The sequence below is a fragment of the Acinonyx jubatus genome, chromosome A2 (assembly GCF_027475565.1).
Source record: "Acinonyx jubatus isolate Ajub_Pintada_27869175 chromosome A2, VMU_Ajub_asm_v1.0, whole genome shotgun sequence".
NCBI lineage: Eukaryota > Metazoa > Chordata > Mammalia > Carnivora > Felidae > Acinonyx > Acinonyx jubatus.
Window position 1 is genome coordinate 81,663,783 of NC_069383.1, and position 6,000 is coordinate 81,669,782.

The window sequence follows — 6,000 nt, forward strand, 5'->3', positions numbered from 1 at the left end:
AAACTGTGTGGAATCTAGTGTAAAGTAAGCCTGCTTTTCTTTCTGGGGAGTCTCTTAAGAGAGAAAACTTAGTATGCATGGGAGGAATGCCGTATGTTGAGCACCAACGATGGTCATTACTGGAAAACCTGACCTCTAGTTTCTGATCAAGGCATTTTAACAGGAAAAAGCCTACATGAAAGTGTAAGGTGGATAACATTTGTTTTTTGAACATCTGGCTTTATTTTGTACCAATTTATCTCCTCAATCAATCCTCTTACTCCCCAGAGACACCCTCATTTCCTCTATCAATCATCTCGAACCCCTCTCCACCTCTTCCCTTGGGACCTTGCTTCATCAATTCTTCTTTCTCAAGCATATTCAGTCTCCCCTTTCTGCAGGCTTCCTTCTCTCTGCTGGCAAACACATTCAGAACGCCTCTATTTAAAACAGACACAAAAATTAAACATCCACTGTTATCCCTTACCCCGATTACTTCCCAGAGTTGTAAACCTAGGATTAAAATATCCCTTTGCACATCCACAGACACATACTGACAGTCTCTTCTGGAAGGTAACTCAACTGACCCTCAGTCGTCAACCTGGCCTCAGAATTTTAGATCTGAAAGGCTCATCTCTGACCTTTAGTTTGGGGCTACCACTGGAAAAATTTAGGTACCAGTATGAGGTCCCAACAAATTCAAGGTACTGGGTATTTCTTAATGCTTAAAGTGTTTATATCTTAAAGGACAGTTATTCATGGAGCATGTATGTCATTGTCTATAAACTAAAATAAATCAACAGTGCTGTCTCTTTAATGTATTTTTTAAATGGACTGTACTTTTTCAGATAAATATATTCAAGAAGGAAATTTATTATTACTGCCATAACTGGAAAACTACTATAATTTGCCAAAATTAGTAGTTAAGGCCACAAGTTCATATCTATTATAATGAAAAGAAATCCATAAAATCACTCAGCACATACCACTGTCAAATGTGCTAGATTTAACATAGAACTTCTTCCACACATTTATTATAGTGATAGACTAGGCAGTTTTTGAATTTCTGCCACTAAGGTTTTAAAGTGTAAACCTAGACTCAAACAGCAGATTATAAATTATACTTAATACATTAAAAAACATTTTTACCAAAAGCATGCTCTTAAAATTTCTAAGTTTGAGATTTTTTTAGGTTCATAATTTTTTTTCAAAATGCTTTACCATAATTATCATAGATTTTGAGTATCTCAGGATCCTAATGTATCTTTAAATGTTTATCTAACATTTTCAGTGATATAAGAACAATTTATGTACCTAGATCTGAGTAAGATTGCCAATTTCTTATACCGGGAAGGATTGCGTTTTTTCAGGTAGTCTCTCTAATTGCTTAGTTTAAGAAAAAAGGAACTTGCATGAAATTATGAATAGTTGATGATAACTATTGTAAAAAGCAAAATGGTTAACCAACTAATATCACTTGTCATTTCTTGTGCTCCGTTCCCTTTATTATTATTTTTTTTAATTTTTTTAAGTTTATTTATTTTGGGAGATAGTGTGCATATGCACATGCACAGAGGAGGCAGGAGGGGAAGAGAGAGAGTGAGAGAAAATCCCAAGGAGATGGCATTATCAGTGCAGAGCCCGTCCCAGCTTTCAAACTCACAAACTGTGAGACCACAACCGGAGCTGAAATCAAGAGTTGGTTAATCCATCAGTTGCTAAACAAACTTAGCCACGCCCCCCAATCCCTTTTTAAATTTCAAAATTATACTGATCTGGGTACCTGGGTGGCCCAATTAAGTGTCTGACTTTGGCTCAGGTCATGATCTCATGGTTTGTGGATTCGAGCCCCACATCAGGCTCTGTGCTGACAGCTCAGAGCCTGAAGCCTGCTTCAGGTTTTGTCTCTCCCACTGTCTCTGCCCACCCCCTGCTCATGCTCTGTCTCTTTCTCTCAAAAAAAAAAAAAAAAAAATTAAAAATTAAAAACACACAAAATTGTACTGATCTGTAACATTCCTATTTCTGGTAACTACTGCCCTAGTCCTTATCTTGAAGGCAGTAGAGACAACTACTGACTGCAATCTGTTGCTTAATTTGGATTCTGACTTTACCACTTACTAGCTTTGGAACCATGCAGGAATTACATACTGTTTCCAAACCTCAGTTTCCTCATCTATAAACTGGAATAACAGTAACTACATTTTAGGGTTGCCATGATAACTATCATGATATAATATGATATAATGATACAATAATTACCATAAAGCACTTAGTGTAAGGGCCACCATTGAGTGAGCACTCAACAATGCTATCCATTAGTATTATGAATTGTTATCACCATCATCTTCCTCATTTCCATAATCATCATTAAGTGCTGGAGCTTTTGAGGCCCTAATTATCTTCATGATTTGCCATTTAAAACGTTACTTGGTTTTTATTCACTGAAGTGTGAGAAATAGAACCATATGCAGATGAAAAAAACTAAAGAAAAACAGACCCTTCTCTTGAACTACTGGCTGGGAATATTGAAACCTTAGTAAGCATTTACAATAGCACGAGGTAAATGCCATGATATAAGAAATACGTGGTACTACGGGAACTGACAGTACGATAACCCGGCGAGAATGAGCTGGCCAGAGAAGCCTACAATGATTTGAGCTGAGGCAAAGGTAGCTCATCCACAGAGCAAAATGGGTGAATGCTGACAGGTGCACTCAAGGAACTGGACCCAGCTGGACATGCAATCAGGATGGCTTAAGGGGTGGGCGATGAGTAACCAGAGATGAAGTGGAAGATGAGGCTGTGGAGATAAAGGGCCAGAGATCAGAATCTTCCCTAGATCATATGCTGGGGGGTGGGATTAGAAAACTGGAAGCTGCTGGCAACTTTTAAGCAGAGAACAGTATGATCAGATTTGCATTTCAGAAAAACCACTCTGGATGAAATGTGGTTTCTTAGAAGAACATCTATCAAAGGAGCCCGATCGAGACTATTTTCAAGATGAGAAATTTGTTGATTAGCATGGGAAGCTCAAGTAGACGGAATTTAGAAACATTTTAGAAGGAAATAAAAGAGAGAAGGAAGAGAACCATAAGATAGTCTTAACAATAGAGACCAATATGAAGATTGATGGAGGGACGTGGGTGGGGAATGGGTGGGATGAATGATGGGTGTTCAGGAAGGCACTTGTTATGATGAGCACTGGGTGTTGGATGTAAGTGATGAATCACTAAATTCTACTCCTGAAACCAGTATTACACTATATGTTAACTAACTAGAATTTAAATTAAAAAAATGGAGGGGAAAAAAAAAAGAAATATTTAGAAGGGAAAAAGGAAAGAACTTAATGATTCATGTGTTGTTTTACTGAAATAAAGGACAAAATTTAGAATTTTGTTTCTGAAGTTTAATTGTGGGAAGTTACAGAATCCCCCAAGTTTGGGGAACATTGGAGGGGTACTAGGGGCAGGTTTGAGATAGACAGGGTAAGTCCAGAGGAAAAATGAGAGACTGTACTTAAGTATTAAGTTAATATTGTAAGAAATATTGTAAAGGAGCATCTGTACATGCTGACAATGCAAAGAGAATATAGCATCTCTGCCACCCAACAATATATACACCAAGATAACGATTCTCACCCCTGAATCACTTAAAAACTCTTATTGGCGGTTGTCTTGACCTGTTTTTTATTGGGTTTAAACACTTTGATAACCCAGAAATGACGCTAGTTCAGAATTTCAGGTGTTTTCACTGTGCAGCCAGAATTACGTAACTGGGGGCATGTTAGACTACAGGTGTGACAATTCTGATGTGGGTAATTTCTGAATTATACCTTATGAAACCCTATTTAGATGCAAGTCATTCATTCCAATTAAAAAAAAAACCTCCTTTTGTGAACATGTATTTGAAGCACACCCTACTATCTTAGCTCAGTTGCAATCTTTGGAAGCTTTACTTTTTAGTGTTTGATTTTTCTCTTTGGATCCAGATTATATAGCTGCACATAGCCGACAATCAAGAAAGTTCTCATTGACTCTGATTGATAATCAGGACCCACTAATAACAATTCCTACTATAGGAGATTCTGTTCCTTTTAAGTCATATTAATGGTAACAAATGTCTCATAGAGTTGAACCACAGATTTTCTATAAATAGTATTAGAGAACTTTGCCAATCAGGTTCATTCTTTCAGCAAATAATACTGCAAGTTAGAAAACAGAAAAGGAAATTACACTACTTGAAAATCTGGTTTCTGTACATAATGGCTGTTCCTTACTAAAAAGCTAATAAAACCTTAAAAAAAAAACTCGAATGATGAGGATTTCTGCTTGATTTCAGACTGCCTATCCATCTTCATCCACAGAATCTCAAAAAAAAAAAAATCTGACAAGGGTGCCTGGGTGGCTCAGTCAGTTAAGCGTCTGACTCTTGATCCTGTCTCAGGTCATCATGTCACGGTTTGTGAGTTTGAGCTGCGCATCAAGCTCTGTACTGATGGCATGGAGACTGCTTGGGATTCTGTTTCTCCTTCTCCCTGCCCCTCCCCTGCTTGTGCATGCATGCTCTCTCTCTCCCTGTCTCTCAAAATAAATAAATAAACTTAAAAAAAAATTTCTGACTGAGGCAAGACACCATGAGATACATTGTAGAGATTCCAGGCTGTAGTCAGACTGCTGGGTACACATCCTAGCTCTCCAGTTAGAGCATGTAATATCCTATCTCTTTCTCTTCCTTGTCAGTCCAATTTAAACTACTGATTCATCAAATATTTGTATATAAACACAATGCTAACAGTTACTATGTTACTATCTAATAGTTGATCACCCCTCTATATCTTACCTGAGAAACTCAGTAATTCTGATGTCGATGATTTCAGGTTTAGAAAAATTTGGCATCAATGCAGGGTTGCTGGAGGGAAGGGCTAAATGGATGATGGGTATTTAGGAGGTCACCTGTGATGAGCACTGGGTGCTTTGTAAGTGATGAGTCACTAAATTCTAATCCGGAAACTAACATTACATTACATGTTAACTAACTAGAATTTAAATAAAACGTGAAACATTAAAAAAAAAGGAGAAAGTAAAATAAAAAGAAAAAAATTAGCATTAAGAAGATTCCTAAGGTGTGAGGAATATTGCCAGAACTTCAAATTAGTTATTGTGCTGGGTACTACGAATACAGTGAGGACAATGATGTGAAATACAAACACAACACAAACTGTAGGAGAGCACGAGAGAATTCATTTAAAAAAAATCATGTAAATAAATATATTACTAACTCTAAAAAACACTTCACAGTCCAAGACCTTGGTAATACAGAAGCCATGGCAAAGGGGAGAGCAGGGCCTAATGGAAACTGCACTGGGTTTAAATGGAAGATCCAAACGGTCTTCAGTGTCTTCATCCAAATCTCAGAAACAATTACACAAACTAATATCCCTGATAAATATAGATGCAAAAGCTCCTAAAGTATTAGCAAACCAAACTTAAGGTATTAAAAGGAGTATACACGGGGTGTACCTGGTGCTCAGTCAGATAAGCATCTGACTCTTGATCTCAGCTTAGGTCATGATCTCATGGTTTGTGAGATCGAGCCCTGCCTGGTGTTCTGCACTGACAGCCCGGAGCCCACTTGGGATCCACTCTCTCCACCCCTCACCCACTTGTGTGCTCTCTCTCTACCAAATAAAAAGAAATAACAAGAAAAAAGAAAAAAAAGTAAATGATTATACACCACAACCGAGTGGGATTTATCCCTGAGATGCAAGAATGCTTCAACATACCAAGTCAATGAAGATAATACATCATGTTAATAAAATGAAAGATAAAGCTCATATAATCATCTCAATAGATGCAGAAAAGGCAATGGACAAAATGCAACGTATTCCATGATAAAAACCTTGAAGTAATGGGTATAGAAGGAACAACCTCAACATTGTACAAGCCATAAATTACAAACCCACAGCTAATATTATACTCAATGCAGAAAAATTGAAAGGTTTTACTCCTAAGATGAGTA